At 44.3% G+C, this 13,801-nt stretch overlaps 1 protein-coding gene and 1 long non-coding RNA gene across 2 annotated transcripts in view; both read left to right on the forward strand.

Annotated features, from left to right (window-relative positions):
* LOC144697286 (uncharacterized) overlaps positions 1-13,801 on the forward strand; it is a 229,749-nt gene that overhangs the window by 143,060 nt on the left and 72,888 nt on the right. The gene's annotated exons all lie outside the window — the stretch shown is intronic.
* The window catches only part of LOC144697360 (uncharacterized), a 309,889-nt gene that overhangs the window by 20,225 nt on the left and 275,863 nt on the right, over positions 1-13,801 (forward strand). The gene's annotated exons all lie outside the window — the stretch shown is intronic.

Raw genomic sequence — 13,801 nt, forward strand, 5'->3', positions numbered from 1 at the left:
GAGAGAATTAAGGGTCATGGAATCAAGGGAGATGGATGGAATTAACATAAAAATCAGGCATCTGCATACGAGAGCTCAGTGTCTGAGGTTGGACTGATTCTGATTGTATTTTGAAGGCAGTGTTCGTTTCCTGTTTCTTTTGTAGATTATCTCCACGCCTGTGGACAATTTGCACGAAGTGAGATACAGGGAAGAAACTGAAGAAGAGGGTTAGTGCAATGACACTGCCTTGTCTGATCCCAGTTTTCACTGAGATAGGGTCTGTAGTGTTTCCATTGATGAGGATTACGGCTTGGAGAAGGATACAGGATAATACTTTACATTTGAACTTGTAAACGTCTTTTTTGAGGTCCAAAATGATCAAGCACAGTGGTTGGTGCTGTTACTTGCATTTTTCTTGGTTTTCCACACAGTGAAGATCATGTCTGTGATGTCTCCCAATGGGGGAAACCTCACTGTGACTCTGGAAGGAGCTCTTTGGCCACAGAGAGAAAGTGATTGAGGAGGCTCCTTGTAATGAATTTCCCTGTGGCAGACAGTAGGGAGTCTCCTCTGTAATTACCGCAATTAGACTTGTCTCCCTTCTTGAATATATTCACAATCTGAGTGTCCCAGAGATCCCCCAACATGGATCCCTCTTCGCTGGTGAGGAATATGTGGCTATGCAGCGGGGCCAGGAGTATAACTCCACTGTGTTTCAGAATTTCAGCAGGGATTCCATCTGCTCCAGAATATCTTGTTGTTTGTCAGCTGTCAAATAGCTTTTACATTTTTGCTGTGGACCATGGGAGCACCGAAACTGAGCAGGACAGGGTATTGAGGAATGGAGTTGTGGATGTTCAATTCAAGAAAGGCAGTACAAAAGCAACGTCCTCTCCCAAGCCAACTCACCCAGCATCGCGGGGCTAATCACTCAAAACCAGCTCTGCTGGATGGGACACGTTGCTTGTATTCCTGACACCTGACGCATAAAGCAACTGCTCTACTCAGAACTCAGTCACAGCAGGAGACTCCAGGAGGACAGCAGAAATGCTTTAGAGATCTCCTCAACATTTTTTTTTTTTGTAAAAATATACTTTATTCATAAAATATCTTCAATCACATTCCAAACCATTTCAAAAACAACATTACAAGGGTACAATCCAGGTTAAACTTTTACAAAATGTATCACCAGGTGCATCAGTACAAACAATATTACAATCATTTACAGCCTTTCATTTTGATCTGTACAGCCCGAGGGGCTCTAAACAGTTAAACTGATAAGAACAGATTTTTTTTTTTTTTTTTTAGATCTCCTCAACATGCCCTTGAAGAGATCAAAATATCCCCACCAACTCCCTGGATTGTGAATGGTCAAAATGGAGAAGGCTCATTCGGAAGGCACCACATCAAAGTTTATTGCAGAAAATAAAAGCTCATGGTGTAGGGGGTAACATATTAGCCTGGATAGAAGATTGGCTGGCTGGGAGAAAACAGAGAGTATGCATAAATGGGTCTTTGTCTGATTGGCAGGATGTGACGAGTGGGGTCCCACAGGGGACTGTGCTGGGGATTCAACTTTTTCCAATTAAATCAATGACTTAGATGAGGTGAGCGAAGGTATGGTGGCTAAATTTGCAGACAACACAAAGATAGGGAGGAAAATATATTGTGAAGAAGACATAAGGAGTTTTCAGATGGATATGGATAAGTTGAGTGAGTGGGCAGATGGAATATAATGTGAGAAAATGTGAAGTTGTTCACTTTGGCAGGAAGAATAAAAAAGCAGAGAATTACTTAAACAGAGGACTGCAGAACTGTGAGGTGCAGAGGGATCTAGGTGTCCTCGTGCATGAGTCACCAGAAGTTAGTATGCAGGTACAGCATGTAATACAGCATGCTAATAGAATGCTATCCTTTATTTCAAGAGGAATTGAACATAAAAGTAAGGATGTTATACTTTAGTTATACCGAGCAGGGCATCGGTGAGACCACATCTCAAATATTGTGTGCAGTTTTTGTTTCCTTATTTAAGAAAGGATGTAAATGCATTGGAGGCGGTTCAGAGGAGGTTTACTAGATTGATATCTGGAATGAGTAAGTTGTCTTATGAGGATCGGTTGGACAGGCTGGGCTTATTTCCGCTGGAGTTTAGAAGAGTGAGGGGTGGCTTGATTGAAGTATAGAAGATCCTGAATGGTCTTGATAAGGTGGACATGGAAAGGATGTTTTCTCTTGTGGATGAGTCCAGAACTAGGGGGCACTGTTTGAAAATTAGGGATCGTCCTTATAGGACAGAGATGAGGAGAAGAAATCTTTTCTCTAGGAAGGTTGTGCGAGTTTGGAACTCTGCCTCAGAAGGTGGTGGAGGCGGGGTCACTGAATATTTTTAAGGCGAAAGTAGATAGATTCTTGTTGGCAAGGGAATCCTAGATTATCGGGGTAGATGGGAATGTGGAATTCAACACAAACAGATCAGCCATGATCTTATTGAATGGTGGAGCAGGCTCGAGTGGCCTAATGGCCGACTTGTGGTCCTGTTTCATATGTTGGAATACATCGAGACACTTGGTCGGGAACACGCAGAGGGGAAGTTGAAGCATCTGAGAGAACGCACGACCCTGCAAACTACCCATCTACCCAACCCTTCAGGCAGTACCTGCCCCACATGTGTCTGCAGATCAGGCATTGGACTTATCAGCCATTTCAGAACATATCAGATCAGAGTGGAAGCAAGTCATCCTCGATCCTGAGAGACTGTCTGAGAAATAGAGAGTCAGGATCCAGGATGTTGGCCTTCCTTCCCGGTGACAGGCCCAGGTTACCCCAGCTGCAGGTTGCCAGTTGAGTGAGGAAGGTGGGGCTTGTTCAGCAGGGTGCATGTGGCCATCTTGATAAGAGGACTTCAGGGTACTAGTGACCAGGAGAGAAGATGATTGATTAATTGATTTTACTCTCAGTCTGCAAACAGGGAGTGGCAAACTGAACCCAGCCAGAGTGGAGGGAGAGAGAAAACTGGGGATGGAGGAAAGAAACTTAACTGGATTCTGCAGAGGCAAGAGGGAGAGTGTGTGGGATGTGGAGCAAAAATAAAAAGCGTTCCACAGAAACTAGAATTGTCTGTTCTGAATTTCTAACCTGGACTTACAGTGATGACATTTGTAAACTCCTTTCACAGGGCATTGAAAGGAGAGGATTTACAGACAGGAAACTCAAACCAAACATCACGTCAAGACCTGATAGAACCACTCAATGCATCTGGACCTGAATAACATTGGCCGCTGAATGTGGAAGGAGAAATGTTTGTCTGTGGGAAAGGATTTCAAACATCAGTGTGACTGGAAAAGCACCGAGACACACACACCTGAGGGAGAGTGTTCCAGTGAACTGACTGTGGAAAGAGCTTCAACCATTTACACAGTCTGAAAAACATCACACCATTCACAGTGGGGAGAAACTGTACACATGTTCTGTGTGTGTACAGGGCTTCAACTGATCATCCAACCTGGAGAGACCCATGGACACCCACACCACAGAGAAACCCTGGAAATGTGGGGAGGGGATTCACTTGGCCATCCCAGCTGGAAATCCATTGGTGCAGTCACACTGGGGAGAGACCGTTCACCTGCTCTGAGTGTGGGAAGGGATTCAGAGAGTCATCCAACCTGCTGACACACCAGCAAGTTCATACTGAGGAGAGATCTTTTAAATGCCCAGACTGCGGGAAGTGCTATAAAAGTTCTGGGGACCTGATGTCCCAACGTGTTCACACTGACGAGAGGCTATTCAGGTGCTTTCAGTGTGGGACTGGGTTCAGAAAATCATCTGAGTTCACTGTACACCAGCGCACTCACACTGGGGAGAGACCGTTCACCTGCTTTGTGTGTGGCAAGGGGTTCATTAATTCTTCCAATCGGCTGAGACACCGTCGTATTCACTCTGAAATGAGAACTTTTAAATGTTCTGACTGTGAGGAGAGCTTTAAAAGCAACAATAATTTGTTGAGACACCGACGCTGGAGAGAGGCCCTTCACCTGCTCTGTTTGTGGGAAGGGATTCACTCGGTCATCCACCCTGCTGACACACCAACGAGTACACACTGGGGAAAGGCCCTTCACCTGCTCCGTGTGTGGGAAGGGATTCATTTGTTCATCCCATCTGCTGAAACACCAACGCACTCACACCGGGGAGAAGCCATTCACATGCTCTGTGTGTGGGAAGGGATTCACTCGGTCATCTAACCTGCTGACTCACCAGCGCGTTCACAAGTGAATGCAAAGGCTGGATTCTTCAGTTATTGCTGCTGTTAATCACATTGAGGACTGAACACTTGGGTTAATCCTGGGGTGTGTAAGAAATGTGTCCCAGCCGCTCTCTTCCATGGTTCAGAGCTCCTAGACACAGAATTGAAGGCGCCTTTACAACTGGGTTTAGAATGAGGAAGAAAAATGGTGAATACTGGAAATGTGCTGTCAAATCAGAGATTGGTGTAAAACCGTGATCTGTTCCTGACTGAAAGTGAAACGGCAGGTTTAAGTTTCCAGTCGGAAACTGATTGTGGTAATTATGGTATGAGGATTTAGTGTTGTGTGGTCTTTCTGATTCCACAAATGCAAGGTTGCAAGTTGCATTTGGTGACCATGAAACTATCATCAATTGTTGTAAAACCCAGCTGCTTCACTGACGTCCTTTAGGGAAGGAAATCTGCCATTCTTATCTGGTCTGGTCTACATGTGACTCCAGATGCACAGCAATGTGGTTGACTTTTAACTGCCGACTGAAATAGCCTCACGAGCCACTCAGTTCAAGGGCAATTAGGGATGGGCAACAAATGATGGCCTAGCCAGTGTCACCCACATCCCATGAAAGAATAAAGAAAAAAATTTATGGAACTTTTAACACAGTAAAACATCCCAAGGTGCTTCACAGATGATCAGAAGCTTGGTCAAAGATTTTAAGAAGTATCTTAAAGGAGGTGGGAGAAGTTTAGGGAGAGAATTCCAGAGCTTGGGACCTCAGCAGCTGAAAGCACAGCCGCCAACGATGGAGGGATGTGGGCGGGTGGGTGAGGAAGGGGTCAGAATTGGAGGAGTGCAGGGAGCTTGGAGGGTCTTTGGGCTGCAGGAGAGACCAGAGACTATCTGTCATGGAGAATGTGGCTGCTTTCATTGGAGCCCATAGGCCCCGTGTTTATTGAATCAGATCAGCAATGAGCTTATTGAAGGGTAGGGCAGGCTCGAGGGGCAGAATGGTCTTGTCCTGTTCCTATTTTGTATGACCTAATGAAGGTGGGCCTGTTCAGCGAGCAGGGAGCGTGCGTGGCCATCTTGGTGAGGGAACCGAGAATAGGTGGAGCTTCAACATCCCAGTGACCAGGAGAGAAAATGACGAGGAAGAGTTGGTGGGACAGGGAGTTAAACCTTTGGGGAACAAGTGAAGGAAATATGTTTCATAGCAACTAGAATTCTCTTGACACTGACAGAGTGAACTTTTGTAAACTCCTTTTACAGGATATCAGAAAGGGAGCATTTGCAGGTGGAAAACTCAAAACAAACATCAGATCAAGATCTGACAGAGTCACTCGATTCTTAAGGACCTGAATATTATCGGCCTTTGAATGTGAAAGGAGCAATGCTTACCTGTTCTGAATTTGGGAAAAGATCACAAACATCAGTGTGACTGGAAAAGCACCGAGACACACACACCCTAGTGAGAGTGTTCCAGTGAATTGACTGTGGAAAGAGCTTTTACTAATTACGCAGCCTGAAACAAACATCGCACCATTCACAGTGAGCAGAAACCGTACACGTGTTCTGGGTGTGGACGAGGCTTTAACTATTCATCCAACCTGGAGAGAGACAAGAACAACCGCACCATGGAGAAACTGTGGAAATGTGGGGACTGTGGGACGGGATTCAATTACCGATCCCAATTGGAAAACCATCGACGCAGTCACACTGGGGAAAGGCCATTCATCTGCTCCGTGTGTGGGAAGGGATTTTCTCAGTCCTTCTGTCTCCAGTCACACCAGCGAGCTCACACTGAGGAGAGACCTTTCAGCTGCTCTGACTGTGGGAAGAGGTTCAGGTGTTCATCCAACCTCACTGCACATCAGCGAATTCACACTGGGGAGAGACCATTCACCTGCTCCATGTGTGGGAAAAGATTCACTCAGTCAACTACTCTGCTGACACACCAGCGAGTTCATACTGGGGAGAGACCGTTCACCTGCTCCATGTGTGAGAAGGGATTCACTAATTCATCCCAGTTGCTGAAACACCAAAGAGTTCACACTGGGGAGAGGCCATTCACTTGCTCTGAGTGTGGGAAGGCATTCGCTCAGTTAAACAACATGCTGAGACATCAGCGAAGTCACACTGGAGAGAGGCCATTCATATGCTCTGTATGTGGGAATGGGTTCACTCACTCATGTAACCTGCTGACACACCAGCGAATTCACAGCGGGGAGAGACCGTACACCTGCTCCGTGTGTGTGGGAAGGGATTCACTCGGTCCTCTCACCTGCTCACACACCAGCGAGTTCACACTGGGGAGAGGCCGTTCACCTGCTCCGTTTGTGGGAAGAGATTCACTCAGTCACAACACCTGCTGACACATCAGCGGGTTCATAAGTGATTACAGGGATTGGATTCTGCTGTTGTTGATACTGTTAATCACATCCATGACTGATAGTCTAACAATATTTAGTTTGTTCATTTTAATGTAAACTGGCAGGAGTTTAATATTTTGGATCTGTCACGGATTTTCGGGGCTGCAGTGTCCCTTTTTAAAAGCACCATCTGTGACCTTTCCCCTTAATTCAAGAACTCTCAACAGGAATTCATTTACAATAAAATTATGAACTTTTACTTCAATCCTAAATTGATCTTTGGTGCAAAATCAAATTCAGTGTCTGAAAGGTTCCACTGCTTAACATCTACAAATAGAAAGTGCTGATTAATTCTTACTGACAATTCTGACTGACTTAGTAGTAAGTTTCTGTCCAGTGTGATGTGTTATACACTGACAGCCTCTATCCAGTGTGGTTTGTTAAATCCTGACTGCCTCTATCCAGTGTGGTGTGCTATATACTGACTGCCTCGATCCAGTCTGTTGTGTTAAATCCTGACTGCCTTTTTCCAGTGCAGTATGTTATATGCTGACTATTTCTATACATTGTGGTGTGTTATATACTGAATGTCTCTATCCAGTGCTGTGTTATACACTGACTGCTGACTGACTTATACATTCTTCACAGTGACGCCTCCATAATGAAATTAAATTATCAAGGAATATAAACAAAATAGTAAAAGATTTTACAATATCTATAAAAAAAATGATGGCTGTAATGGGAATTGGACCATTAAGGGATTAGACAGGATAATAGCACAGGGAATGATAGGGAGATGGCAGAAATATATTAAATAATTATTTTGCCTTGTTTCCCAGGGAGAGAGAACAGGCCAACAGGGCATTGAATTATTGAGATGAGTAATGCAATAAGTGCATTGAAAGTCAAGAAAAGATGTATTGAATAAACTAAATAAACTCAAAGGGGATAAAGTGGTCCGGATGGATTGAATTCACGTATTTTAAAAGAGTGTAGGGAAGAAATAGCAGTGGCAGTACTGCTCATACTTAATAATTCATTCAAAAGGCATAGCATTAGAGGACTGGTGGTTAGTCAATATAATTCCTGTATTTGAGAAGGGGGTCAGAACATGTCCAGGGAGTTATAGACCATTCAGCTTAACATTGGTGGCAGGAAAAATAATAGAATCTCTACTAAAGGTGAGATAGAAGAACATCTAGAAATGTCAGGATGGATTTCAAAAGGGAAAATCTTGTCTGACCAATCTTATTGAATGTTTTGAGGAGAGGAGAGAAGAGAGAGAGAGTAGATAATGGTAATATATTAGGTATAATTCATCTGGATTTTCCAAAGGCCTTCGATAAAGTGGCCCATAATAGACTAATGAATAAGATCCGAGAATGTGGATCAGGGGAACAAGTGACAGAATGGATTGCTTGCTCGATTCAAGACAGAAAGCAGAGAGTGGGAGTAAAGGGGAGTTATTCAGAGTGACAGAAGGTGGGAAGTGATGTTCCACGAGGATCAGTGCTGGGACCACGGCCATTCACAATTTACATAAACCATTTGGACTTTGGAATCTAATACATAATCTCAAAATCTGCAGATAGAACCAAATTGGAGAGTTTTTCAGCACTGAGGAGGACTGCAATAAATTACAGGACTTTTGGGTGAAGAAGTTTCTTTTGAATTAGCCTATGGATTTCTTGGTGACTATCTCATATTGATGGTCTCTAATTTTGCTCTTCCCCACAAGAGGAAACATTCAGGAACCTCACTCTGACAGGACAGTATCTGCTGTAATTGCTGCAGAGGAAGACCATGGGCTGAGAAGGTGCAGGATTCACTGGTCTCTGTTTTCTCTGGACCCTTTTCTCAGCAAACTGAGCTTTCCATTTCTCTGGCTTCCCATATTATAAAAAGGATGTAGAGACACTGGAGGGGGAGCAGAGAAGATATACAATGATTATATCAGAAATGTGGAGGTTTATATATCAGGAAAGTATTGACAGGTTGGGTCTCCTCTTTCAAAAAGAAGGCTGAGGGGGTGACCTAATCAAGGTCTTTAAAATGATTAAAGGTTTTGATGGAGAGGATACAAGGAGAATGTTTCCTCTTGTGGGGAAGAGCAAAACTAGAGACCATCAATATGAGATAGTCACCAAGAAATCCATAGGCTATCAGAAAAAACTTCTTCACCTAAAAGTGCTAAGAATGTTGAACTCGCTATTACAGGGAATGGTTGAAATGAATAGCTTGGATGTATTTAAGGGGAATCTAGACAAGCATTTGATGGAGAAGAGAATAACGGGTTATGATGGTAGCTTTAGGTCTACAAAGATGGGAGGAGGCTTGAGTGTAACATAAACACCCGACATGGACTGGTTGGGCTGAATGGCCTGTTTCTGTGCTGTATATCCTATGTAATCCTATGTAAGGCTTCAATTGATCGTCCAACCTGGAGAGACACAAGGACAACCGCTCCAGGGAGAGACCGTGGAAATGTGGGGACTGTGGGAAGCGATTCAGTTGTCCATTCCTGCTGGAAACACACCAATACTGCCACAAGGGGGAGAGGCTGTTTATCAGCTCCCTGTGTGGAAAACGATTTATAAAATCATCCAGACCCCAGAAACACCAGTGTATTCACACTGGGGAGAGGCAGAAAAACTTGTTCTTTGTGTGGGAAGAGATTCACTCAGTTATCCAGTCTCTGGATACACCAGCGACTTCACACCTGGAACATGCTGTCCATCTGCTCCATGCAGGGAAAAGATTCACTTGTGTGTCCAGCCTCATCTACAGAAAATGCTGGAAAAACTCAGCAGCTCTGGGAGCATCTGTGGAGAGAGAAACAGAGTTAATGTTTCGAGTCTGTATGACTCTTCTTCCTCAGCTGCAATGTAAAGCTAGTCTCAGTAATGGTGACCAAGACAACTGTCATCAATTGCTCTAAAACCCCACCTGGTTCACTGATGTCCTTCAGGGAAGGAAATCTGCCATCCTTACCCAGTCCGGCCTACATGTGACTCCAGACCCACTGCAATGTGGTTGACTCTTAACTTCCCTTTGAACTGGCCGAACAAGCCACTCAGTCGTATTCAAGAAGGCAGCTCACCAGCACCTTCTCAAGGGCAATTAGGGATGGGCAACAAATGCTGGCCTTGTCAACAATGCCCACATTCCATAAAGAATAAAGAGAGAAATTACATTCAGGAATGAATCATGCTCATTCTGACAGTTGGAATTTATTGATGAGTTGTGATGAATTGTTGATTTCTCTTTGATAAGAGGCCATGTGATGTCCTGTTACTTTTTATTCAGTTTCTTGTCACTTCTCCTTTCTTGCTCAAGATTGTTTCAGTTCTTAAGCCTTCAATTACAAGTCCCAGCTCCCCAATCCTGCCACTGAATTTTCAGTCTCACTACACTGTGTTATTCCCTCAAATTCTCCCTGCTGTCTGTCCTGAAGCAATGCATTTCAATAACAAATGTTGAAGTGTTTGCTCCACACCCACAGGGTTTCATCTGTTTAAAGCCACAAACAGAAAGGTCCAGTTTTCTCCTGGAGTTTGAGGCAAATCAGCTTCCAAAATGATGCAGCATTTCAGCCAACGAGGGAGATCCAGGCTCAGCTCCCTGCCCTCATTCACTTGAATTGGTTGGAGGACCAGGGGCTGCCACTAGGTCCTCCTGTCCCGCACCCTCTTCCTGTTGGTCTGGAGCTGCTGTCAATCACCCGGGCATTGTGAGCGTCAGATGAGAGGTCACTGGATGGAGCTTCCTTCTCTGCTGTTCTTTTAGGAGATTCTTCGACCTATAATAATATAATGATTCATAGTAAACATCGTATGATAGAATCATAGAGCATGGATGATGGCCATTCAGCCCCATGTGCCTGTATTTCTGAAAATGCTACCAATCTATCCCACTCCCCTGCTCTTTTCCGAGAGCCCTCCAAACCTTTCCTTATTAAATCAAAGTCCAAATCAGTTTTGAGAGTTTAACAGAATCTGCTTCCACCAGTTCAGACAATGTGTTCCAGATCACCATAACTCACTGAGTAAAATAATCTCTCCTCATCTTCACCCTGGATTTTTGCCAATCATTTTAAACCTGTATCCTGCGGTTACCAACCATCTTGCCAATGGAAAAAATTCTCCCTGTGTAGAATTTCTCCCTCTGTTAAATCACTCCTCAACCTTCCCTGCTCTAAAGAGCTTCTCCGGTCTCTCCACATAACAGAAACCCCTCATCCCTGATACTATTCTGGTCAATTTTCCATGTACTCTCTCCAAGGCCTTGACATCTTTGCTAAAGTGTGGTGCTCAGAACTGAACACAATATTTCAGTTTAGGATTAACCCCAGATTTATAAAGATTCAGGATAACTGACTTGCTTTTGTACTCCATGCCTCTATTGATAAATCCAAGGTCCCTATTAGCATTTTTCAAACAGCTTGATCAACTTGTCCTGTCGTATTCTAGGATTTGTTCACTTACACTCCCAGGTCACTCTGTTCCTGCATTTTGTTTAAAATTATACCAATTAGTTTATACTGCCTCTCCTCATTCTTCCTCCAAAATGCATCATTGACTGTGGATCACTTTGGGATGTTCTGAGGTTCTAAATGAACACAAGAACTTATTTCTCTTTTACAACTGATTAAAAGCTGTAGATTTTGCTCCAAAGATTAAATTGGGATTGATATTCAAAGTTAACTATTTTACTGCAGAAATAACTTCAGCTGGGAGTCAGTGAATTAAGAGGAAAGATCCCAGACAGCAGTTCTTCAAGGTACAGTGCAGGCCCGACAGCTCAATCATCTCCACTCTCAGCTCAGGAGATCTCAACATCTCCACATACTGTCCACAGGGGAGTTCTCCTGGTGCAGTGGGACCAACATTTGTGTTTTAACTAACACCACCAAACAAAAATTGGATTAATCAGTCACTGGTCTCATTGCTGCTTATGGAATCTAACTGTGCACAAACTGGCTGTTGTGAAACAGTAACAACATGTATTTATATAACACAATTAATGTGCTTCAGACGAGTTTCATAAAACAAAAGTTGACACCGAATCACATTGGGGTTATTTTGGTAAATGGCCAAAACATGATTGGAGAGGCAGATTGTAACAAGAATCTCGAATAGGAGAGAGGTTAAGAGGTTTAGGGAGGGAATTTCAGAGCTTCACACCTAGGCCTGGTGACCAATGGAGTAATTAAAATCAGGGGTGCTAAAGAGGTCAGAATGTGAAAAGCGCAGATATCTCAGCGGGTGTGTGATTGGAGATTACAGAGATAGGGAGGGAAGAGGGCATGGAACAATTTGCAAACAAGGATACAAATTTTGAAATCGAAGCATTGCTTGACCAGGAGCCAATCATACACGATAGCCCCATATGAACATTATCATTGACCAGAAACGGAACTGAACCATCCATATAAATACTGTGGCTACAAGAATGGGTCAGAAGCTAGGAATTCTATGGCAGGTAACTCAGCTCCTGACATCCCATAGCCTGTCCACCATCTACAAGGTACAAGTCAGGAGTGTGGTGGAATGCTCTCCACTTGCCTGGATCAGTTCAACTCCAACAACACTCAAAAATCTCAACACCATCCAGGACAGAGCATCCTGCTTGGTTGGCACCCCGCTTGCTTGGCACCCCATCCACCACCTTAAACATTCACGCCCTCCACCAGTGATGCATAGTGACAGCATTGTGTACTATCTACAAGATGCACTGCAGCAACTCACCAAGGCTCCTTCAACAGCACCTTCCAAACCTGCAACCTCTACCATCTAGAAAGACAAGGGCAGCAGATACATTGGAACACCACCACCTGCAAGTTCCCCTCCAAGAGACACTCCATCCAACTTGGAACTCTACGGTCATTCCTTCACTATCACTGGCTCAAAGTCCTGGAACTCCCTTCCTAACAGCACTGTGGGTGTACCTACACCACATGGATTGCAGCGGTTCAAGAAGGCAGCTCACCACCACCTTCTCAAGGGCAATTAGGGATGGGCGACAGATGCTGGCCTAGCCGGGATGCCCATACCCTGTAAAAAGGATAAATCAAAAATGATGAGGAATGGGTGAACAGGACTTGGTGTGAAAAAGCACAGGGGCAGAGTTTTGGATGATCACATGTTTCCGCATGCGGGTGGGATGAATATGAGAGTCTGGCCTGGAATGTATTGGAATCGTCAAGTCTAAAGATAACATGGGTGTGGATGAGGGTTTCAGCAGCAGATGAGCTGCGGTGGGGTGGAGACAGGCAACGTTGTGGAGGTTGAAATATCTGGTATTAGTGATGGTGTGGATATGTGGTCAGAAACTCATCTTGGGGTCAAATCTGACACCAAGATTGTGAAGAGTGTGGTTCAGTCTCAGACAGTTCCCAGGGAGAGGGATGGACTCAGTAGTTAGGGAACGGAATTTGTAGTGGTGACCGAAGACAGTGGCTTTGTTCTTCCCAATTTTTAATTAGAGGAAATTTCTGCTCATCCAGTAGTGGATGTCGGATAAGCAGTTTGATAATTTAGTAGTAGTGGAGGAATGGAGAGGGATGGTGGGGAGGTAGAGCTGGGTGTTGTCAGTGTACATGTGAAAACTAACATGGTGCTTTTGGATGATGTCACCCACTGGCAGCATGTAGATGAGAAATAGGAGGGGCCAAGGATAGATCCTTGGAGGACACCAAGTTCAAGGGGTTTGGAGAGGAAATGGAAATTGGAGATGGGGAGTAGTTTGCAAAGACAGTGGAGTCAAGGGTTGTTTTAGGATGTGTGGTGATGATGCAGTTAAAGATGAGAAGGACAATACCAAAAGAGAGAGAAAATTGTTAACAATATCAGCTAACAAGGGGAAGATGGATGGTCAGTAGTGTAGTGAGAATAGGGTGAATGGAGCAGAAAGTGGGTCTCATAGACAAGATGAGCACTGAGAGGGAAATAGAAGAGAAACTAGAGAAAAATGTGAGTTCAGGGCGCATACAAACGGGAATTTTAGAGACAGTTTGGCCCAGTGGGCTAGTGGAAGGAGGGAAGCAACAGATTCAGCTGATCAGAGGGTCTGAATCTTAGTGACAGAGAAGATCCCTGATGTCCTCACACTTGTTGTTGGAGGTGAGGATGGAGGAGTCAGGGGAGAGGGAGAGCCCTTCAAGAGGAACAAACTTATGTTTGAGATATTAAAAAGATTCAACACACTGTGTTT

Source organism: Cetorhinus maximus, chromosome 23 (assembly GCF_964194155.1).
Source record: "Cetorhinus maximus chromosome 23, sCetMax3.hap1.1, whole genome shotgun sequence".
Taxonomy (NCBI): domain Eukaryota; kingdom Metazoa; phylum Chordata; class Chondrichthyes; order Lamniformes; family Cetorhinidae; genus Cetorhinus; species Cetorhinus maximus.